We start from the raw sequence: 25,786 nt of genomic DNA, 5'->3' as shown, positions 1-25,786 counted from the left end.
CTGCAGTTGGGATAGGTCTTCGGCCGGTGGACTTGCTGTACTTTTTGCTGGAGTGCGATTTTTCTATGGTACAGCTAGTGCTATGGCAAATGAAATCGGTATACCTTTTGCTGGAGTGCAGGTCCTGTGTGGTGGGGCTAGTGGTGTGGCCAGTGAAGTATGGGTACAGTCTGCTGGAGTCGGTCCTACGTTTAGTGTCACTGGTTGTACAGCCAATATAAGTGGGGTGCTGTCTGATTTCTCCGGCACAACCACGTTTTTCAAGGACTTTGCTGGTGCTCCTTCAGGTTCGGCAATCACCCTCTTCCTTTTTGATGTCTGATGCATAAGAACAGCATTTGAGTGGAAAAACATGGTATGATGACAGATGGAATACGTATTGATAATGGATGGGCATGGCATCTCAAGTTATATGATGATTAAACTAAGCAGATGACGGTGCAACAAAGTAGGAGAAATGCAAGACAACATATGCAAGATACGCGCAATCAATAAAACCTTGCCAAATTAGAACAGGCACCTTGATGGGTGAACAGGACAGGCCATCTGCCTTTGACTCCTCGAGGTTAGAATAGTCATTAGGATGATATTCTGAACAAGAATCAACAGGTGGGGAGCGTATGAGTTTGATTGCTTCCAGAATGGCACTCAATGCCTTGGTGCTAATTTTGTAAGTCATTGCAGTGTTCCACAATATTCTTCTGATGCGCGGACTCTGATATTCACTGTAATTGCGTATAATATCTGAGAACCATGAAAACATAAATAGTTGTCAGATTATCTTTGTAATGGAGATGATATTCTAATATAGGGGCGCCCCTGTAAACACGTGTGTGCTATCACTGGATTCTGATGAGAGAGCTCATGTGTGCTGTAATATGGTGCGTGCATTTATATAATCTGGCACAAGTACACAAAAAAATAGGCTCCAGAAGTAAGGATAGCTAGCAGATGATAGGTTCATAATATACTATATAGAGAGTTTATTGTCAAACCATGATAACAAGAGCACACAACAACTAGGCAGATCATAGTGTACATAACAGGGGTACACCATAACCACGATATATAAATCGGGAAAGTGGAACTGGCTTGAAAATATGGTGTTGTATTGCCGCTAGTAATTGAAAGCCTATCGATCACGTACAGGCCAGCTTTATCAGCTGTTGACTGCAGATGTCCCTGCGCCCCTTCCTGACAAGGAACATACTGTACGTACTAAATACAGAATAAACAAAGAGGAACATGTTAAAGAACAGAAGAGGAAGCATATTCTTGAGGTTCCGCTTCATTGCATACAATGTTGGTTGCCCACTCATGATGAATCGCATCGCCCAAAGAAATGCAATTCCATGCTACCTCTCTCTATATGTGGCAATTTTGAACAAGAGTCATTAGGATCATATTCTGAACAAGAATCAACAGGTGGGGAGCGTATGAGTTTCATTGCATCCAGAATGGCACTCAATGCCTTGGTGCCAATTTTGTAAGTCATTGCAGTGTTTAGCTTCAAGAGTGGACTGCTGCTAGTGCGACACAAAGCAGCTACACAGCTCATAGTGTAGATATAACGGGGAAAACCGTAAGCATCAGAGTAAAATCAGCAAAGTGGAACTTGCTGGAATATATGTGCTAGTATTGTCGGTACGACTAGAAAGGCTTCGGATACCAGCTCTCTTCAAGTGAAGGTGTGGTACGGTTAATATCAGTGTTACTCTGAAAGGCGACACAACTCCCCGCATTTCCTTTCTATTCTTATAGGATTCAAGTGGGCAGGTGACTACAAATCCTATTCCTATGTTTACAAGATCCTACGAATCAAAGAGGCTCAAAGTGTCCATCACAACCGACCGTATAGACCTCTACACTGCAAAAGTCCCTGCTCATCTTCAGTACGAGGAACATACTGTACCACTATCATACTCCCTCCATTCCAAAATATAAGTCTTGGTAGAGATTTCCACTATGGATCACATACAGATGTATCCAGATATATTTTAGAGTGTAGATTCACTCATGATGAACCAGAGCGCATTAAGAATGCAACTCCTAGCTGTCTCTCGACCATTTCAGGCGGTTGGATGAAGATCCTACGTCTCCTAACCCATCTTCTTCCTCATCTCTGATTCTTCCCATATAGAACACCGCACGGGCTGCCGGCCAGACCACCGGCCCCCACCGCCTGTGTTCCTCCGCCACCCCCACCCCCGCCCCAGCCCCCACCCGCGTCGAGTTTTCTTCGTTCGGCGACGCCCCACAACCGCCCGAGCCCCTTCGTTCGCACCGGCGAACTCCGACGAGCTCTGAAAAATCGACTGACCCAATTTCGAAATTTAGTCTACTGTGATTTAACTAGTGTGGAATATAAAAGGGGAAAACCATAAGCATTGGGAGTATAGTGTTGAGCGTGCCATGGCGGATCTGAAGGTGCAAACCGGACAAAGGCAACTTCGCAACCAAGACAAGATATCAGAGTAAAGCAGTGGCGATCTATTTTCTTGCTGCGATAAATAAATTGAGCAGATATGAAAGAGTATCGCCTCTGGTGCAGCGCCGTGTACGCATCTGCTGAGAATTTGATGGTGCTACGATAGCGATGGCTGTTGGCGGCGTGGAAGCAGATCTAGGAGGGTAGACGGTGGCGGCGGGGCGCGGTGGACGAGACGGTCGTAGGAGCGGCGCCGGCAAGGTGGACGACGGCGGGGATGAAGTGAGAGGACGGGATGCAAGGATCCCGGTCCGAAGCCATGGATGAGAGAGAGGTCGATCTCTTGTAATGGACGGCGGCGTCGAGGTATCAGCTCCGGCATGGTGGAGGAGGACGGCGGTGGATGGGGCGGCGGACGGCGGCGGACAGAGGAGGGTGGGGTGGAGAGGGTGTTTTGGCGCCCACGGAGTACAAATGGGGAAAAGGGAGGTAGAGAGGAAGGGGGGAACCATGTATTCAGGGCGCGCTTGTCTCAAATGCGAGGAAATTTACAAACTTAGCCCCCGTTTCAAATTTCTACTACATCACAGAAACATTAGTCGGTTGGGGATAGGACGGTAATCTCGCATACACCGAATATTTGCCGACGAGAGTTTGTTTTTGGCTCCCACCGTGTATGAATATGAATCGGGGAGGGAGTCGATTTTGGCCGAGGACACACTATGTTTTGGCGCCCACCGTGTATGAATCCGGGTGAGAGGCGGTTACATCACGTTTGGGTGAAATTACAAACCTACCCCTATCGAAACCTATAGAAATCCAGTAGATAGGCTTTGCGTGGCAGGGATAGGCAGTAGTGATTTCCATCTTGCAGATTTTGGTTTCGGGCGGTTACTGCGACTTTCCCCGCTTCGTTCAAATTTTGCAGAGTGCACGTTTACCGTGCCAACTCAATTCGAATCCCGTTTGTATTCTATTTTTTCGGGCGGGATCCATTTTCAATTGGAATTACATTCTATATACATCATTTTTTATATATACTTTCAAAAGCACAACACCATTTATACATAAATATGGTTTACAAATGGCATGATCTTAGATTCATAAGGTTGTATCCATCAATTTGGATTTTCAAATATTTGAAACCACTTTATGCTGAAATACAATGTATGCATTCGTCGCTAACTGTCTCCAATTAATGTGTGTTTCATGCGGGTTTTTTTACTTCTCAAACATGTATAATGTGTTTCACACACGCAACATATAGTGTAATCCCATTTAGACATTAATTGCATATAAACCATGCATTGTTTGTATTGAAGAATCTATGGATCACCAATATTGATAAACTATATAACATTACACGTGTGCCCAAATTCAAATGAATATGCATGTTTGATACACCAATTTGCGTTATAATATTATCGATGTCGTGATCTCCAGTTTAAATATTTGAATCCCCTTTAATCCAGATATTCATCTCATATAGCTATCACTCATGCTTATATAAGACTATCTCTCTGGACCTATACGCGTTCATCGTCTCTCAGGTATCTCTCGTCCTACCTGTATGTCGACAATGATCTTTTATCTTCGTAACACACTTACGGTACTCTCTCCCTCGACCTTCATCACTCTATCTCTCTCTAAGTATATCTCGGTCCCTGCTATGTGTCTCTAACTATGATTCTTCATGTGGAATCTCTTTCTCTCACACAAACACAAAACTTTGTCTCCCGAGGTCTCATTTCTCTCTACTATTCCCATGTGTGCCACTCGCACACCCCTCATACAGAGATGTTTTTTGCTCCTTAGATATGAGAACCTACGACTCTTCCTCTTCAATGTCTCTTTCTCACACACAAACACAAACTATGTCTCCCAGGGTCTCATATTTCTCCATTGTTCTCTTGTATGTCGCTCACACACACCCTCTCTCCCTAGAGATACCTTGCGTTCCCTCGTATATCTCTCTAGCTATCACTCTCATTGTGAAATATCTTTCTCTCTCGTAGACACAAAACTCCGTCTCTCTGGATCTCATTTCTCTCTGATATCTGTTTGTATGTGACTCACATGCACCCTCTCTCTATCTCTCTCACACCCACACACATAACCCAGCCTTCTGATCCACTCGACTCCTATCTCTAACGCACACTAGGTAGCATCTTTATCTTTCTATTTATCTGTTTCTCCATCAAGCTTCTTTCTCGCCCTCACTCTTGATTCCTATCACGCACACTACATATGTTTCTCTGTACATGCAGTCAAGTGCCCTCTCACACACATATATAACTTCACCCTTTGAACCACTCGACGGTCATCTCCAACACCCAAACTAGCGGATGTCCCTCTAGCTAGCATCTCCATCTCTGTATCTATCTGTAGTTTCTCCGTCAACATTTCTTTCTCGCATGGAGTCTTGCTTCCTATCACCCACACTATATATGTCTCTCCATACATATGCATTTATAGGTTGGTCTCTTTTGCACAATCGTTGCGCCTCACTCCCTCTGCTCGCCATAGATGCATGCTCCAGCCCACGCCACTATCTCTTAAAGACAAAAACACATGCTCAATTGTCGGGCCTTCTTCCCTGCGTTCTCACATGCATGCATATTGTCATACCGATCCGTCTCTCCCATGTTGATCTTATGACTTATGTCTTCTTTCTTTTATCTCGATCATGCACGCGCGTACACACACACATCCCACGTATACATGTATACCTCTCACACATGCACGTTCAAGGTCTCTATGTCTCCATACGTAGTTAATTACCCTCAATCCTAACGCCACATCGAATCGTTCTCCTCTTTTGTGCACATAACTTCCGCCTGGATGGGTAAAACACACACTCACACTTAACAATCTCCTTCTAGCTACCCCCCCCCCCCGCCTCTCACTCTTCCCCTATATCCCCGAAACCAATAAGACCATCCCTTTGTTTAATTCCCGCCTACATGCACCATCGATATATAGTAGTCTTCCTCGGTGTCTCTCGAACAAACACGTTCTCTCGATGTCGACTCCTCTCACGCGCACACACCTTCTCTTCCCTCTCTACGGGCATTTTCTCTCTCGCACCCCATCATTGGTGGCCTCTGCCATACACATCACCTCTCTATGATGAAGCCATGCACACTTAAATTACATCCGCCACAGAGGACCCCGTGACACACACACACGCACGCACGCACCCCCCACACACACTAAGACTCCATCTCTCTCCCTCTCTCTCTCTCTCACACACACACACAAACACGCACACACACACACACGCACGCACGCACACCCCCCACACACACACTAAGACTCCATCTCTCTCTCTCTCTCACACACACACAAACTAAGACTCCATCTCTCTCCTCTCTCTCTCTCTCTCACACACACACACACACCCACACACACACCCCCACACACACACTAAGACTCCATCTCACACACACATACTCTAGGCGGAGCATTTGTTCCTACCACCTTTCATCCAACCTTACCCGTATGATAAACATTCACCTTTATTTACTTGCATAACATGGACAAATTCCACTTTACTTTAGTAGTCAGCAAACTTATCATCTGTACCCTTATAAAAAACAAGTTGGCGGTGATGGTGTGCCTGCCATCTTGTAATACAGACCGTATGATCTATATCTGAGGATACAAAGCAAACTACGATAATTTTACAAAAGATACCCGCACCTCTCTCCACATCATTATCTCCCGCAACCTCATTGCTCAGCAATTAAAAAAGGAATAAGTCTCTAGAATAATCTAGCATGCATGGTGGCCGCTGCCGCCTGCCGGCGGCGTCCATCCCCATGCCTCCGCCCATTCCGACCACCAGTCACCACCACGCTCCACTCCTCCTCGCCTTATCTCTCATCTTTCATTTTTTCGATGACATTCTCGAGATACCAGTTTTTCGATAAAATTCTCGAGATATCATTAGTTTTTACACATGGGATTACTCCTGCATGGGTCAATCACAACAGGTGTTCTGTAAAAAAAATGCGTATTGATGTTCCGTGCAATGCACGAGAATCTTGCTTGTAATTATATAACGCAAATCACGAGCAGGAAGTGACATTTTTTTGACACAACCACGTTAACATGGCCACGTAAATCACTAGCTAAAGTAAATACCATTATACTTATATCCCGATGCATGTTGAGTACATGTCCGAAGAGTAGAGTCGCACACACGCACTCTGTCTCTCAGAATCTCTCTCACACACACACACCAGTTACGTGACGCCCACTTAAGAAGACACCTATGTTACAATTTGTGCACCCGCGGGTACACGTGATGCTGCGCATTTATTTAAGCAAGAAGGCAAACCCAAACAGTAGCTGCATTCATTCCCCTCCCGCCGCCTCTTCTCTAGTCGCCGTCACCCGGTAGCCATGGGTCGGCCGAAGGTAACAACATACGCCATACTCCCGCCGGAGCGGCGCTTTAATATGGAAATTTTAGTGGTCATGCATGCATCTTTTTGTGCTAGAACTCCTATATAAGGGTTGACCGGTCGCTTCCCGCGGACGTGCGCGGGCAGTGGAAGAGGAAGGAGAAGGGAAGCGGGCTATGGAGTAATGTTTTTTACCACAATTTCTTAGGAAACTGAGTGCAATAATTGAGTAGTTTTGCAAACTACCAGTACTACACCTGAAACGGTTCAAAACCTATACTCCCTTGCCAGCGCGCGCTTCCTACGTGAAACGGTCAGCGTCGCCCTGGAGCATCAGTGCCGCATTAATGTCTGGCCAGAGCGGAGGCGACCTCTCACTGGCGCTGGCTTTGAAGTGGCGCGACAGCCGAGAGAGCGCCGCTTCCCGGTGCACGCGACTGCTCCGCGTCGAGACTGGCCATAGGCCCTGTTTGGATCCATGGGTTAGAGTTAGTTTGAGCTAGTTGAGGCTCAAATAGCCCTAAAGTATCCAAGCATGAGGGTTTAAATTGGAGCAAGTTGCACCGAACCCACCAAAAAAAACTATCCCACCCAAGAGGTGCTAACTGGAGATAGTTCTCATTGGGACCACTGAAAAATCACTTTTCTCTCTCCATGAAGTGCATTTATTGTCAATCTAACCCTGTCACCCAAACACCTCTTTGGCTACAGTTAGTTCAGGGTCAGTCATGAGTTAGTATAACCTCTAGCTAAGTTAGAGTAACAAACAGGAGCAGTATAGGACATGCAAGTTGCTCAAAGCATACAGGCAAATTCGTACGTGAAAGGATTTTTTTTCTTTTTGAAAACGGAACGTGAAAGGAATTTTTTTGGGATAATTAGATTTATGCCCCTAGTTGTGTCCCACTCGTCTGTTTTACCCCTAATTCCCATAAGTCACCGGTTCTGGCCAAGTCACTTTGATCCTCTTACACTTGTCGTTCTTTGCCACCAAATTATTTTTGATATTTTTCAACTTTTTTAGATTTTACTATTCATGGTGGTAGCATAAGAGCTAAAACTCGGATGGGCACTTTCCAACACTTTTTTCATGAATGCAAATGACACTCACATATAGGTGATGTTTTTATGAACATTTTGGTATCTTATTTGCATTTTTCTTATTTAGTATGAATTAGTTATGAAGTTTTCAAACTAACGGTCAAACGGTCAAAGGGCAAAAGCATAAGAGGATCAAAGTGATTTGGATAGAACCGGTGACTTTTGGGAATTAGGGGTAAAACAGACGAGTGGGACACAACTAGGGGCATAAATCTAATTATCCCATTTTTTTAGAATGCTCTTGGCATGTTGCTAACATGTGATAGTTAACCGACCTCAATAGACGGCAGAAACGCCAGCCCGCCGCACTTTGATAGAGACGAGGAGGGAGAAGCGATACAGGCTGCTGGATTACTAGAGATAGGTGTCGCACGGAAGCCAAGAAATATGTTGATAGCGTGGGTTAGCCATGTACTAGTATGATGTAACTACACTGGGCTGCCGTGTTTCGTACTCTTCCAGTCCACTGTGGAGATGATTGGTTAATTTTATATCGCTGAATAATATTAAATATTACGAGTGCAGACGCTCCACCATGAGGTTCCTTGCTCCTTCTCGGTCGTCCGGAATCTATGTTCTTCCACTCTATTTTTTTACGTGAGCTTTGTTCATCCTTTTGCCAACACGCGAGACATCTAGCATCAAGGTGCACGTGTTATGCAAGGATCGTTCCATCTATATGAAGAACACGTGGGACTGGAACTACGAGACGGACATGTACCCAGGAGTGGACGTACGAACCTGAGTAATGTAGCGCAGTAAAAGTGATGTAGAAAGGCAAAAATGGTATGAACATGCGTGGCATATAGGGTGTGTTTGGTTGCGTTCTCGTCTCAGTATAGTTGTTCCCTCTTCATGCATGCTCAACTCAACACCCCTCTTCATGCATGCTCTCTTCATGCATGCTTCTAGTGTATTTGTGCTAAACTAGTGTGGACTCATGCACCCTCCATACACTCTACCAAACACCCAAAAGTAGGTCGAGAAGGGAACTCTTGGGCGGCATTTGTCTCTTACTAGGTACTACCACTAAATATTGTACGTGCAATGCACGGTGATGTTATGGAGTACGTGCCTAAGTACTCTACTACTACTATATTAGTTGGAGGCACATATTAACTTTTATATTTGTTTACGTGTATGCCCCGAGACCTTCCAACTAGACGTGTCTTTCTCTCCAGGTCGCACTTTGTATCGTTCATACCACTAAGTACTACTATGTGTGGTCTCCGACCCAGAAGTGGAAGAAGTGGAGATGCTCTACCACGCTGTTGATGTCCCACTCCTTTCGCTGACGTGTGGGACATCCAGCACGTGCCGTGTTTGGCACCCTTCGTCGTAAGAGTTGAAACGCTAGCATTCATCAGAAATAAAAAATAATTATAAATCGGCAGTGATACTATTTTTTTGCGAACCAATCAGAAGTGATACTATCCCACGCGGTTTCCTTGCTCCTCGATATCGGAAGAATACTTCCGTTTGCCAACATGTGGGACGTCGACCATCCTGGTCCACTTGCCATGCACGCAGAACTCCAAGGGAGAGTCACCCAGGTCGTCGCGCCGCACTAACAATGACTAATGAGCCGTCAAATCACAGGCCCACTTCCCACTTTGAAGTTGCTCGGATGAACGAACCATCATGACTTCGTTGAATTCCGCTTCTTGAAGATAACTACTGTACCAGCAGTACTGCTAGCTACAGTAGTTACTCCAACAGAGGCGTCCTTTCGTTCATAGGATAGGAATATGAAAATCATAGGACGTGAGATGACATGCATCTCAATTCCTATAGAGAAAGAGATGCCATTTGATGCTTAGGATAGGAATTTTTCCATTTAGTCTAGGCTAATGTACTGGTAATTTGCTCTAAAAACTACAGTAGTAACTAGTAGTATTAGTACATGCTCGTACTCAGACACAGACACACAGACTAACTACTAGTACTACTACTTATCACATGCTGGCCAGACGCCGTCGTTCTCCTTCCCGGCTTTGTCGGCGACACCCCACCGTGCTTGGATCTCCGCCGACCTCTCCGCAGCAGGGCGTGCATCCTTTTCTTTCTTGCGGCGGTGGGCCTCTCTTTTCATGACTGCTTTCTGACTTTTCCGCTCCCTCTGTGCGGCTTTGGCCGCCTCTTGCTCTACCGCCCATTCGGCCTTGGCATCTTCAAATTCCTCCCACATAGTTGTGAGGTCGCGAGCAGCGATGAACTCGGCACGGCGGGATGCCATCGCTTCCCTACCATTTTGTGTGCGGTCGTGGGCGGCGAGGAACTCGGCGCAGCAGGATGCCATCGCTGCCTTACCGGTTAGTGTGCGGCGCGGTGGCATGAACGATGCTTGGTGAGAGCTCTGGGGTGGAGTGGCCGGACAACCGTATAGTGCATTGGTTTGTGAAGAGCTCAAGGATAGAAGACGAAGCAAATTTGGATTCCCCTTCAATCCTGGTCATTTATTACCGAGTAAAATGCATTGGCGGTCATCGAACTTGTCTTGATAGCTCACTTTGATCATTGTATACGAGATATGGTGATTATACGGTCACTGGCTCAGCGTATAGCTCCGTATTTGTCTGGTTGACCAGTCAAACAGCCCGCATGCGCCTCATCAGCTCGTGTTCTTTATCTATCTACGTGGGCCTACCTGTCAATGGAGAAAGAAATACTGTAAAATCCAAAATTATGCGTATGTGGGGAATCAAACCACGGACTCGTCGCTGCAACGCACCCTCGTCAGCCAAATGAAAATGAAATACTTCGCGTCAGACACTAACGCTCACGCTGTCAAAGCATGCTAATGCATGCACGTCGCCCTCTAAATCAAAGTCCTGCTCATGGCGCAACGCAAACGGCGAGCCCATCACCTGCATGCCCCGGCGGTGCCTGACACTATTGTTTAGACGTTTGATGGAGGCCTACGCGAACGCCGAGCATGTATTCACCTGGCTCAACACCAACGGTCATACTCGGACCGCCTTGCTCATGTATATCGTCCATCACAATGACAATCTATAAAACAGCCTAAGCTAGAGAGGGTACTATGGTAGTACGGTATGGAGTATGTACTATCGTGAGTGACCGATCTTAGTGCCACTGCACACCGAAACCCCTTCCATCGCTAGCGCGCACTTCCTGCCTAAAACGGTCAACGTCTCTCCAGAATGTCAATGCCGCATTCACCGGACTTAGCTGCAGGTGCAATTGGTGTGTCACTGACATGCGGGCCAGATGCCTGTTGGGCCCACATGTCAGTAACCCAAACGCATCTGCAGTTAAGTCACTGAAGCAATGTCTGCATTCACGCCCGACGAACCTACTCCGGCGCCAGTTGTCCATCCGTCTGCCGCGGCTCATTTCCATTCGCCCGCTATATTAACTTGAGCCCCAGCTCCCAGCCATAGCAAAAGACCCACAATTATTCTCCTCCGGTCCCTTCCTTCTGTCGGCACCACTTCAACCATGGCCTCCTGGCGCTCTGAAGCTCTCTTGGATGTACAGTCGTAGGAGCAGACGAGGGACATCGGCGGCTCCACTCCAGGTGCGCTTCAAAGCTCTCTTCGACGTACTGTCGCAGGAGCAAACGAAGGAGATCGCCGGCACCCCCCCGGCCGCCCTCCGCCGCCACGACCACGAAGCTGGCGCGCGTGCGCGGGCGCAGCCGGCAGCGAGGAAGAGTAGTACACAGTAGGTCGCGCCGCTCTGGAGGAGGAGGTTATCGAGGCGGATGAGGAGGAGGCAAAGGCAATGGCCAACTTTCTCGGGTTCATGGCCGGACATGGTGGTCGGGCGCCGGCGATCGTTTAGATTAGGTTTACAGTAGGTTTTAGTACGGTTTGTGCGAAATATGTAATGAATTTTGTCCAATTTGTAGGATAAGTTTTCGAAATGTAATGAATTTGATCCGGTTAATTTCAAATTTTCTTTGTTTGCACGAATTTCGTCCAGTTAGTTCATATAGTTGTCGAAAGGTATGCGGGCAGCATCGGATGGCATCCATCAGTGTCCTCGGACAGATGCCGGTGTAAATTCGTGGGCCAGCGCTGGAGATGCCCTGACTATCATACTATAATCACTAACAGTCCTCCATTATACTATAATGATAGTGTTCAGCAAATGGTACAAATATCTTCAGTTCCCACCAAAGATTATATATACAAGCGGCTTAACCTTTGTTCTTTATGTGATCGGCTTGGTCATGTTGCTGATTGTTGCACTGAGTTCTTTTTATCAGCCTTGTGGGGATGTTTCTGTGCATGGATCCTGTGTTTCTCCATGTAATAAGCCCAACTTTCATATGCCATGCAAGGTGGGCCCGGACCCTCTAGGCCATCCATGCAATGCGTGTTCTGCAATGGATCACATGACTAGCCTTTGTCCTGGGCTTCGTCGCTGCCCGTTCTGCCACCGCCTGGGTCATGTGGCCCGTAAGCCCAGCTATTGCCATGCTTTACCTCATTTGGTTTGGGCACAAAAATCTTTACCAGTAACAAAATCTGAGAGGATCCTGCCTCGGGGTGAGCTAGAGGCGTCTGTGTTTGGTAATTCTATGGTTGTTGGTATGGCCCGTGTGGCGAGGGATACGCGGGCCCGTTGGATTTGGAAACAGAAACAGAAAATCCCACGCTCCTCGGAAGTGGCCACCGCTCAACGCTTGACGATACGCATCCCTGGTCAAGGTGTTGTCACTTCAGCCTACCAAAAACCCCAATCGCGACAGCCGGCGTCCTCGAGCTCATCACCCCAACCTTCATTGCCCCCGCTCCCACTGATTTCTTGCTGTCCGTCATCGGCGATTACTCTCTCGGCGGATTCCACACCTCTGACAGCTCCAGCTATGGCGAACTTTCCAGTGCGCCCGTTCGCCTTCGCCCCTGTTGGATCGACCTTCGACCGTGGCCCTGCTCATCGCGTTCAGCGCCATGTCATGGTGGTCAATGATCCGCCCCTCAACCATGACAGGTATGCCATTGTTACAGTCCATCCTCCAGTCCCTGATCATCAAAAGGAGCTCTGGTTGGCCGAGGTCTGTCGCATCATTACTGGGGATCTAGAGTATGATTTGGTGGATGATTTTATTTACCCATTAGGAATTGGCTGTGTGGTTTTTGCGGATATGGAGAGTCGGGATGCTGCAATTAGGGAGGGACCTCACGCTCTGTCTAAGGATTCTACTTTTTCTCTGGTACCTCATGATGAAGGTCTCAATATGCGCATGCCTGCTTTTGAATATGAGGTTTGGGTTATGTTACTAGCTTTCCCTATGGACTACCAGACTGAGCACTATATTCACAAGGCCGTTTCTAACTTTGGAAAGCTCCTTGTGTGGCCACGTCCGGGTTTCAACAAAGCTCGAGTTCTGGTTAAATTCCATATCAAAGATGTGGCTGAAGTGCCACATAGTTTGTTAGTTACCATGGTTGGTTTGCTGCCAGGGCTTGCTCGATCCTGGTCTGTACCAGTGTATGTTCTGAATGGCAGGAATACTATTCCTAATTTGGTTGGCAATGAAGATGCTCCTCCGCTTCTGAATGCATCACCACACCCTTATGAGCTTCCCTACTACGCCCTCATGCAGCAAGCACGAATTGATGAGATGGCTGCACAAGAGGCTTTGAATGAAGCGGCATGCCACGCCCCAGAACCGGCCCAGGTGCAACTCCAGGATAATGGTTGGCCTTTGTGGACTGTGGTTCCTCCGCCATACACAGGGTTCAGCTTCAGAACGTTCTTCTAGTACGATGGACCGTCTCTGATGGATGGGGTGGATCCTGGAATCAATATCCAGGATAATCTGTCGGATGTTTGGTCTTCTGACTTAGAGTTTCAAGCGGTGGAAGCTCTGGCGGATGGTTTTGTGCTTGGGAATCCTACTGCACGCCTTGCGTTCGTCAGAGCTGGAGGAAACTCAGCTAGTTTCTTTGTGACTGTCGACCATGATTTGTTGCTCTGGATGGGAGGGATGCTTAAACGCATATATACGCCAGCCCTAGCCTTTCAGACTTCGGAGGCTGTTATGTTTCCCCTCAATCCTTTCAAGTTTATACAGAACCAGTTGAATGTTGCTGTGTCTACCTGGCTGGAGGGCATAGTCCCAGAGCGTGATGTTCTGACAGAGGTGTTCAGTTCAATCTTTCAGATGGGGGCTGCCATCATCCCGTCGTCTTGGCTGCAGGAGGCCACTGAATGCAGATCTTCAGCGTTTGACACTGAGTGGGGGAGGGCGGCTTGTTCTCCTGGTCTTAAGGAGATTTCAAGACTTGCCCCCCACGATGCAGCGTTACATCCAGTGACCTTGTCTGTTCAAGAGTCGGCTCTTCAGGTGATTGCTTCTACTTCTCTTTATAATGCACCTCAGTCCCGCAATGTGCTTGTGCCCCTTGACACTACTACTGTCAGAAGAAGTACTCGTTCTACTAAGTATGATGGTTTCAAGATCAACCAAGTCTCTGACATCAAACGCTCTAAGTCACGGGTGAAACCACGTGAAGCTTCTTTTATCACAGCTGTTTCTTTGGCTGCTGCCCCCGTGCAGGTTCAGTCTGATGATTGCCCCCCTCCTATGACGATTGAAGATCTTCAACAGATGGGCAAACGCCGCGGGATTGCGCAGGAGGCTCTTTCCCCCGAGAAGTTGCTGGATGATCAGCGCTCGTCCACGGGAGCCGGAGACTGAACTTCTGCTGGTTCATGAATAAATCGTGGAATGTTTTGTCGTGGAACATCCGGGGCATCAACTCTGATGCTAAAACTTTGGCTCTCAGAAATACTATCGACACTAGTGGTTGCTCTGTGATATGTAGCCAGGAAACAAAGCGTGAATCTTTTGATCTGGCGTTTATTAAAACTTTCTGCCCTAAGCGGTTTGATAAATTTGTGTTTGCTCCATCTGTGGGTGCCTCGGGTGGTCTTATTATTATCTGGAATAGCTCCGTGTTTGTGGGCACCCCTTGGTACGTTGATTCGTTTGCTGTGGGTGTCTCTTTTGTTGCTACACAGTCCAATGACTCGTGGAAATTGATCAATGTCTACGGTCCATGTTCTGGTCAGCGTCGGGTGGATTTTACTAATTGGTTATTCGACCTACATATACCTGATGATGAGAACTGGTTGATCCTCGGTGATTTCAATTTTATTCGTTCCACCACTAACAGAAACAAACCTAGGGGTGACGCTGCGGACATGTTTCTTTTTCATGAAATCATTAGAGTGCAGTCTCTGATGGAGTTACCTGTGAAGGGTCGAACATATACCTGGAGTAATATGCAAGACGACCCCTTACTTGAACAGCTTGACTGGTTCTTCTCGTCCTCTTGCTGGACCACTTCGTTTCCAAATACAATGGTCTTGCCATTAGGAAAACCGGTGTCCGACCATATTCCCTGTGTGGTTACAATTGAGTCCTCTATCCCCAAGTCCAAACTCTTCCATTTTGAGAACTTTTGGATTAACCATTCTGGGTTTATAGAGGTGGTGGCCGCTTCCTGGTCCAAGGCATGCCATGCACCGAACGCTGCCGCCCGCATTTGTAAAAAGCTGAAAACTCTGAGGTATGATCTCAAGAGATGGAGCAGGGATATGTCAAAGCTGAAAATCATCATTCAAAACTGTAATGAAGCTTTAGCTACGATGGATAATCTCGAGGACAAAAGACCTCTATTTATCCAGGAATCAAACTTCCGGAAAATTTTGAAATCTCACTTGCAGACATTGTTACAGTTTCAAAATGAATACTGGAGGAAAAGATGCACGATCAGATTCTTCAGATTTGCGGATGAAAATACCAAACTCTTTCAATCTCTGGCCACGGAGAGATACAGACATAACTCTATCGCCATGCTTCGTGATGGCGATGTGGAAATGCATGACCATGCTGGCAAGGAAGGGGTGTTGTTCAGAACCTATAAGGAACGATTGGGTTCCTCTAAACCCACTCACATGCGCTTTGATCTTTCCAGAATCATCCGTCGGATTGAGGGACTGGAGCACTTGTCGGCATCTTTTTCCAATGAAGAGATTGACACTGTTATTAAGGAAATGCCAAGTGATCGGGCTCCAGGTCCTGATGGTTTTAATGGTTGCTTCCTTAAGAGCTGCTGGCCGATCATCAAGTCGGACTTCTATGAGTTGTGTCATGCATTCCATGCCGGAGGGCTAGATATAACCAGTATTAGTGAGGGGTATATCACATTGATCCCAAAGAACTCCTCTCCAGAAACTGCAAATGATTATAGACCAATTACTTTATTGAATTGTTGTCTGAAAATCATCACTAAGATATTGGCAAATCGGCTACAGAAAGTCATCCTCAAGATCATACACAGAAATCAGTACGGTTTTCTCAAAGGGAGGACTATTCAGGATTGCCTAGCGTGGTCGTTTGAATACATACATCAATGCCATACCTCAGCGAGGGAAAACATCCTCCTTAAGCTAGACTTTGCCAAGGCGTTTGACACTATTGAGCATGCCCCCATGATGGAAATTATGAAACACATGGGTTTTGATGACAAATGGCTTGGATGGATGAACACGATCTTTGGTTCGGGGGTTTCTTCTGTACTCCTTAATGGAGTCCCTGGTCGAAAATTCAACTGTAAATGTGGAGTGCGCCAGGGGGACCCTCTCTCACCATTGATCTTTGTCCTTGCGGCTGATCTCCTCCAAGCAGCAGTTAACGATGCTTTTGTTTGTGGGCTGCTTGATCTTCCTCTCCCTCGTGACAGGGCGGGTGATTTCCCGGTTGTCCAATACGCTGACGACACGATTTTAGTTATGCAGGCATGTCCCGTGCAGGCTACCCGTATGAAAGCTATCCTAGAAGATTATGCTACTTCCATTGGACTGAAGATCAATTTTCAGAAATCAACTCTCATACCCATTAACATTGATCACCGACGTGCTTGTGAACTGGCTAGGGTTTTTGGTTGCTCTGTTGGTTCCATGCCCTTCACATACCTCGGCCTGCCAATGGGCACAACGAGGTCCAGTGTCCTTGATCTTATGCCACTGGTTCATGCAGTTGAACGGAAGACATCCACTGCTCTGTCACTGATGTCATCCGGAGCTAAACTAACCTTGGTCAATTCAGTTGTGACTTCGATGCTGATATATGCAATGTGCACGATCAAGATACACCCAAAGGTGATTGAACATCTGGATAAGCTGCGTAGACATTGCCTCTGGGCTAAAAACTCTGACGACGGGGTCAAAAATAACTCTCTTGCGGCCTGGGAGCTGGTCTGCCGCCCAAAACACTGCGGAGGCCTTGGTGTTATTGATCTTAAAACACAGAATGCAGCCCTCCTCCTAAAGTATCTTTTCAAATTCTATAATCATGAAGATGTTCCCTGGGTGGACCTTGTTTGGGATGCCTACTACAGAAACAAGATACCGCATGCATCTGAGGCGGTGGGTTCTTTCTGGTGGAGAGATGTGATGCAACTCAGTGGGATATTTCGAGGGATCACTAAAGTCACCCCGGGGGATGGCTCTAGTGCTCTGTTCTGGAAAGATGCTTGGTTTGATAATACTCAAGACTCCCCATTAATGGATATATACCCACGAGCCTTTTCATTTTGTCTGAATGAGGACGATTCCATTGCTAAGGTTCTTACTGCAACTGACCCATCCACGATTTTTAGTCTACCTCTCTCGACCAAGGCGAGAGAAGAAATCAAAGAGATCCAGGAGGGGTTGCAGCAAAATCGGCTGGCCGCCGATAACAGCGATGTCTGGGAATGCTTGCTCGGGCATTTTTCGTCCAAGAAGTTCTATAATCACTGCTACAAACAGGTTGTGGTAGACGAGGCGTTTGGATGGCTCTGGAAAGCTAAAAGCCCGATCAAATTCAAGATGTTTGGATGGCTACTCCTAGTTGATCGCCTGAATACCAGGAATATGCTCAAACGCAGACACTTTGTTGTCGTGGGAGGCAACTATGCATGCATGTTCTGTCAAAACCCTCCAGAGGAAACAGTGGAACATCTGTTCTTCAATTGCCCCTTTAGTCAACAATGCTGGGATGTAGTTGGAGTGACATTGCCGACAGCTGATAACAGACTGGCTCTTCTGCATGGAGGTAGGGGTAATTGGAGACAACCCCTCTTCATGGATATCTTTCTCCTGGCTGCTTGGAGTCTTTGGATGGAGAGAAACAATCAACACTTTAGAGGGATTCAGCACTCCCATGGAGCATGGCTAGCTAGATTCAAGCATCTCTTGGAGTTGCTAACACATAACTGCCCGGAGGATCTTCATCCTTTCCTGTCTAATTACATTGTAAACTTGAGCCACTAAGACCGTGGATAGCTAGCATGGCCGGGGGGCCACAAAACCCTTTGTAACATATATGTAATTGTTCCTTTGTGAGTAATACAAAGTCAGTGGGAGCCTCTCCCACTGTCGTTCTCCCTAAAAAAAACAATCCTCCATTATTTGGAAGGGAACAGTTATCCCCCGATCAAAATCAGATCAGCGGTGTTTCGCACTCCTCCCGCGTAAGAGTGTAAACTCTTGCTTACATAAAAATGGAGCAAGTGGACGGCACTGTAGCACGTATTATCACTCGAACTAGCCTGCCTAACGAGCGGGAAAGCACCGCCCTCGTCATTTTGTTCTGGATTTCTATCGATCGAACGCGCGAAAATGTTATGCTTCGCAAGTTCTAAAGGAAAAGGCGGCACACTTACGACTCGTACGCGTCGCAACCCCGACAGTCTGGCTCGCACGCCGCTCACCAGAGGGGACACGCGTTGTCTTGCAATTTCACTGATATGTGGGACCGTAATTGAATAAACCGTCGATAGCCGAAATCTAATCGCTCGGCGGGCGTCGGCTGAGAAGAGAGAAACGGGGGAGGGAGAAGAGATCGCCCGCCCGCCGCGCATGGACTCCAAGAAATATATGGTGATAATGTGAGGTGGGCCATGCTGGAGTCCGGACCGCTTCCGGAGCCCGCTCTCACCGCCTTGGCCCCTCAAGACGCAGCTGCCCGCCGCATGCATGCATAGCAAGTTGTACTCCTTATGTGGAGGAGAGAGAGGCATTGACAAAGTCAAGGAGTGGGCTCTGCAAGAGCCCGTCTCTACGCGTGCTCCTAGGTATAAAAAAAATTAATTCTAAAAAAAGGCATAAAAACAATTGTGTCTTAAAAAAAGAAAGGTAAAAACATTTGAGAGGAAATAGATAGAGAGAAAGTGAGAAAAAGCTGTAACCTGGGCATTACATGAGGAAGGAGGGAGTGGTGCACATGCCAAGTTCACTGGGTTGCCGTGTTTCACACTCCTCCGTCGTAAAAGTGGAGACAATAGCTTTCATCAAAAATAAAGAATGACTACTTGTTGCTCGTCCTCTATATCGGAAAGAATACTTTCATTCGCCGACATGTGGGACGTCGACCATCCTGGTCCACCTGCCATGCACAAAATTATCCTGGTCTACCCCGGCCGTATCACAGGCCCAACCTTTCCCACTGTAAGTTGTTCGGACGAAGGAACCATCATGACTTCGTTGAATTCCGCTTCTTCAAGAAAACTTACTGTACCCGCAATACTACTACCACACGCGAAGACTGGATGGCACTGTACCACGTCATATCCCTGAAACCCACTAGGCCAAACTAGCCCGCCTAGGTCATCTATTTTGGAACGGAGGGAGTACGTCTCTGCACTGCTATGATTTTGTGTTGCACGTTCTCTGTACTTTTGCTACGATTTTCCTACCCTATGAACCAAATGAGGCATGAATGTAGGTCGACTATTGTCTGATCGATCGCTAAGCCTACAATTTTAGGAGCTAGGGCTATTGGTCGATCGACGAGGGATAAGTATAAGCGTACCATGAGCTCATCAGCCCCAATGTTTCTCTTCGGTGAGTGTTTTGCAAGTACTATAGCTCGCACAGTAGCTAGCCTACTAACACCAAGAATCATCAAACAAGCCCTGCTGATCTGATAAACAGTTCAAACTTACATCTAAGCATGCCATATATTACATCAAAAGCTGGTGAGGATACATCTGTTTCCATAACTCGGAGAGGGTTCGCATGATTCATCGCATGATTCACTATCAAACAAAAGTAGCAAGATCCGCCCACACAAGACAGTGCACTAGCCCTAAGATGGTTTGATAACACGCATCATTCTGGTAATTAAACACAGGGCAATCCAAACTACCCTGAAGGATTAGCGCGACCAACTATTTCTTGTCATCGATCCCTCGGGCAATGACCACAGCACGGACAGCGGCATGGGAATCGATTTCTGGGGCGATGTCCACAGGACTGACCGCGACATCGGAATCGATCTCTAGGGCGATGTCCACATGATGGATAGCGGCATCGGAATCGATTTCCGGGGCGATGCCAACAGGACGGGCCACGACATCGGAATCATCAAGGACGTCCACCGGCACCTGCACAACCCTAACATATTAGCAAGCACATTGCAAATAATCAAAAACCACAACTATGGTAATAAGCCAATATTTTTTTACCTTGTGCAGCTCACCGGGGGATCTCATCCCACCGGGGGCCATCTCCTCGTCCTCGATGGGGGCCATCACCTTGCCAGGGGAATACTGCTTCTCAACAGCGACTATCTCCTCAAACTCGGTCTTGAGCCTCACATAGGTGGCAATCAGAGTTCCTGGGGTAGGCACGGTGGGGCCCTTGCTGTTCTTCCAACTTTCTTTGAGGAGTTCGTCTGCCAACGTCCTCAACTCTTTGGCCAGTGCTTGTTTCTTGGAGTTCTTCGTCTCCATGGGTTGGCCCGCCAACATGGTCAACTCGTTGGTCGGTGCTCGCTTCCTGGAGATAGCTGTCTCCAGTGGGTTGTCCACCGGCAACTCTTTGCCTAGTGCTCCAGGATCCATCAATGAACTGACAAACAAAGAGCAATCGAAAGGAAACCACAATCGCAATGAAAACGGGAAAAGAATAGGTTGTGAGAATCGGTCGGTGCCTCGCAAAAAGAAGATTCTTGGAACGAAAATATAGCAGCATAACTGATTCGCCCACCTTTCCTTCATCGGTACAGAAGAAAAATGGCAGAAGTGAGTAGCCTGGAGTGAGGTTTTCTTCAAGAAAGGGAAGAAAGGGCTTGAACGAGCATTCCAGTGAAATGATGGTTGCTTCGTCCAGTCCAACTTGGAGGCCACCTTACCACTGCTGGTAAAGGTGTGGGTTTTGTGAGATGACGGGTCATGATGGCCACATCGGGTGACAGGTGAGTCTCGACTCTAGCACCTCGCTGTGATTTGGTGGATGGCACGCGGGCCCAGATGCTTTGAAATATCCCGCATGTAGATAGAGCGGCTAGTCATATAGGAGTGCTCAATATTGTGCACCGCGACCAAGGCGGAGAGGAAAACGAGAGACCTACGTAATTAATGCATGAGTTTAATTAGGGTAGTTTTGTAAAGTACGAGATACATTCCTCCAATCGCAAAATGCCTTGGTTCATGAGATTTGAGCCCTATAAACCGGAAGGGAGGGAGTACTACACACGGTGTAGTCTAGTCACTTGTTGAAATCTCTAGAAAGGCAAATACTCCTTTGCGGCTTACAGGGCTATACTACTCCCTCCGTCTAGGTGTGTAAGTCATCTTACGAAAACCAAATAGTCCCAAAACACTTAGGCACGATGCATTAACTTCTACCCTGTTTCTTGTTTCTTGACATATCAACCAATAAGAGATGAGAGGTGTGCATGCTTTTAATGACTTGCAATGGCTAGTTCATTGCATGTAATGCTATTAATTAGCAAATAAACATTGGTGACCCAGGAGGAAACGGTGCTAAGCGTTTGGACCTATGCAGAATGAGTATCAACCAATGGATAATGGAGTTTAATTATTAAACAATAGCAAGTTTGTCTCATGCAAGAGCCTGGCTAGTACTCCAAGGAACCGCACCACGCGAGCGTTCGCAACTACCACGTTCGGGTTGCGCTTGGCTCTTCACCTCTTCGAGAAGACGAACAATGATGTTACTCCTACTTCTACAGTATCGAATCCACTGCTGCATGTCCGTCCACCTCGGGCCGGAGGGATAGCGTGTAGCAAAAGCTTCTACTTACTGCTCCTACCTTTGCGTCTATGACAGGTGGGCCCAACAGGTGGTTCGCCCTCCTGTCATGCAGCCAAAGGCAGGTGCAGTTAAGGCACCGGAGCTTAGTCTGCGAGGGAGAGGGCGTTGTAGTAATCAAATTTCTCGGTCTTGTACGAGTTGACGCGATACATCAAAGCACTGCACTCGATATAAGTCTTTTTACACATTTAAAATGGGCTACTTCGTATGTAGGAGTAGACATATTCTGCTTCATATGTAGTCACTTGTTGCAATCTCTAAAAAGACTTATCTTTGGAAACGGAGGGAGTACAACGCATGCATGCATGCCGTGACTTTCCTTTTGATACTTGCATGTGTTGATTTAATGCACCTTGCCAAATTTTGACTATAAATTTAACTAACCAAATTTTCATGCATGTCACAAAAAATTACGGGGCTGTTTGGATTGTGACTATGTTTGTCTTATGTTGCCACATTATTTTTCCCACACTTGCCACACTTGCCTAACCTGAGTTGCTCAAATTGTTAGACACACTTTGGCTTGCCTAAGGGAATCTTGCCACAATTTTTGTGTCTATGACATGTGGGGTTCACTGCTAATAAAAAAAATTCTTGTCTTAGGTGTGGCTTATAAAAAAGACTTATATTTAGGAACGGAGGGAGTAGAAAATATAAATAATAATGCATGTTGGGGCAACCCACGTTTCCGCTAATTTTAGCCGTGGGCTTGTTCACAATTTTTACGAGGGGTTGGTTGTTCATTTAATGGAGGGACTTGTAGTACCAGACTAGAACGATACAAAGTGCGACCTGGCACACCGTAACACCACTTGGAACAAGCGGGTAGCTATCTCAAAAAACAATCAACAACTAAAAAAACCGCGACCTGGCATGTAGTAGTACACAATTTTAAACGATTGTTTTGATGGAGTGAAAAAGGAAAACTACCCCACTACGTATATATAGGCCGGAGCCTCCGCGCTTGCTTGCTAGGGTTGCTCTATTCACACACTCTCATCCTCTCCAGATCTAAACAAGATAGGGGTACTAACACTGTCTTTCTCCCTATAAAAAACACCGGCTTTCTATCCTCACCGCTGGTTACAGATCCGGACGTATCCCCCTCCGCCGGTGAAGGGGAGGAGGGGCAGCGTTTAGGCCGTCGTCGACAGTGAGGGAGGAGACCCACTGCCGGCCGCACCGTTATCTCTGCCCGAGCGCTGGCGCGGGAGGTCCTCCGATCCCTTCGTCGTTGCCTGTGGGCGGATCCGGCCTCCCGCCGCCCACCTATCCACATCCCGACGACCTTCAGGTATATCTTCGTTCGAAACCGCCTTAGCTCTACTTCCCCAGCTCACTACGTTGCTGCATGTGCATCATTTTCTACCTCTCAGCCCCTCTCGATTGGATGGTCCAACGTCACATTTTTTTTCTTCTATTGTTAGAGGTAAAGCTACTTCATGGAGTCGAATCTTGTACTCCCTCCGTCCGAAAATACTTGTCATTGAAATGGATGAATCTAGATGTATTTTAGTTCTAGACACATCCATTTTGATGACAAGTAATTCCAGACAGAGGGAGTACTTGGTTCAAACAAGAAATAAAGTGGGGGTGGGGGAATTTAGTATGTACTCCCTCCGTTCAGAATTACTTGTCTCGGAAATGGATGTATCTAGAACTAAAATACATCTAGATACATCCATTTCTGCGACAAGTAATTCCGAACGGAGGGAGTACATCGGACTTGGTACAGACAGGAAGGAAAGGGAGTGAAAGTAGTACAGACTGGTCATCCAACCGGTCTCTTGGTCGAAAAGGGAAATATAGGGGTAACGTTGTACACAGTGGTATGACCAGGACTAGATTTGCTATCCACACATAGGAGTAGGTGGCTAGAGTGAACAAAAATGGGACCAACCCAGATATGTTTCTTGAATGTTTGTTTCTCGGGGCAACAAACTATGAATCACCACTTTATGCCCCTGTTTATGTACATGGTGCTGGACTGCTGGTGCACCCACTGTCCCATGCCCTTATACCAAATATTTAGGCTCCGTTCGGAATAAAGGGGCAGAAAACATAGGTCTTGATGAAAATAGAGGAATATGAAAGGAATGTAGGTATAAAACTATGGAACAGCGAACCGGAGGAAACTCTCAAGAGAATGTGTTCGGATGGACCACGAAATGTACAGATTTGTTTTTTTAGAGTAGCATGCTTGGCAGTATGAGATGCTATTTGTTTATTCAGCTGCACAGTGACTACTCTTGTCCTCACCTCACGTACCACACATAGGTTTATTTTTTTATTCCGGCAACACAGCACAGCAACCTGTCTAACGCATGGCAGCGAGGGCCTGCCTCGGGCTCCGCCCAAAAATGAGCAGCGCGTGGATGTTTCTAATCCTATGGAATCAGTACTACCAGACCAGCTTTCCTATGAAACACTGTTCACCTTTCCCGTGTTCCGAACGGTTGGAAGGGAAATAATACCGTAGGAATTGTGTTCCTACGAAAATCCTGCACCAAACATGTGAACCGAATGCAGCCTTAGCTGTTCTTAATCTAATGTCCCTGGTAAAAATGAAGCCATGCCACTGTTATAAGCCATGACAAGTTTAGCCAAATGTTTTTGCATGTAATTGTTTGAGACTCTGACTGTTTCCTTTGTGCCTTTTTGTGCAAACAGGGATATCCAATTCACCTGGTTGCTGTTGTGACCTTTTGGTGCACTGCACAAAACTCTTCTTAAAAGAAGTGACTTTTGTGCTGTTTAACTGGGATGTCAGAATGGAACAGTTGGTTCATTTTGGTGGAACTGCACAAAGGGAGGTCTGTGTTCCAATCCTCATCATCCATATTGGCGCCATAATCTTCCTTTAGGTAAGAATGATATTTAATGCATGTGTTCATCTCTATTTTCCGACTGCCATGAGAAAATTATGCTGTTTTTTCCTAGTACACTTGTACTCCCTCACTGACAAAACCAATTCTGAATTAGAAGGCCAATCATGTACTTGGTTTCACCAACTAGTGAGGAGAAAGAGAAACAGAGCATGAAGAGGAAGAGGAAGAAGAATAAACAGTGCCAAGGCGATCTTGCGGAAGCCAGAGGCCTCAGTCGAGGCCATTCAAGGGCTCCGGCAATGACTACCTTACATGTGAGACGATCCTCCAGGGAGCCCTTCCACTTCTGTTGTCTCACTTAATAAGTTAGGAGTACTTAAGTACCACTAATTTATTACTGCCTAATTTTCCTGTTGGAGTTAAACAAATCTTTAGTAGGACCCTATGTTGAATCATGTACGTGTGTATGTTTGTCTATGGAGGTGAATCATGTGGTGGTGCAGGGAGGGAATATTATTAGTGTCATGACATAATAGTGCTATTGTTTTGCATGTCAATTTATTGCCCTTGGTTCAATGAGGCAATGTTTTGCGTATTGTCCATCATGAATTTGATGCTACTGTTTGAGTAATATGCTAATGTCTTCCTATCCTTTCTCACTAAGCTAATGAAGGTTTCACCTTGTTCCTACTTGTGCAAACAGGGATCATGTTGTGCCAATCATACATTTTAGTGGAACTACACAAGACAATACAATGAACTGTATCCAAGCCAGTGCTTTAACTCTGCTGGATGTTCTTGATAATCTTTCGATATAATCTCAGCACTGGTAAACAAGAGTGATTTCAACCATTTGAAGTGCATAGAAATATATACTATTGTGTGATTCCAGTGCGTGCTTTATCATCTCTTATGGGACTACATGAATAAGT

The sequence above is a fragment of the Aegilops tauschii genome, chromosome 2 (assembly GCF_002575655.3).
Source record: "Aegilops tauschii subsp. strangulata cultivar AL8/78 chromosome 2, Aet v6.0, whole genome shotgun sequence".
NCBI lineage: Eukaryota > Viridiplantae > Streptophyta > Magnoliopsida > Poales > Poaceae > Aegilops > Aegilops tauschii.
This window is presented reverse-complemented; position numbering follows the sequence as displayed.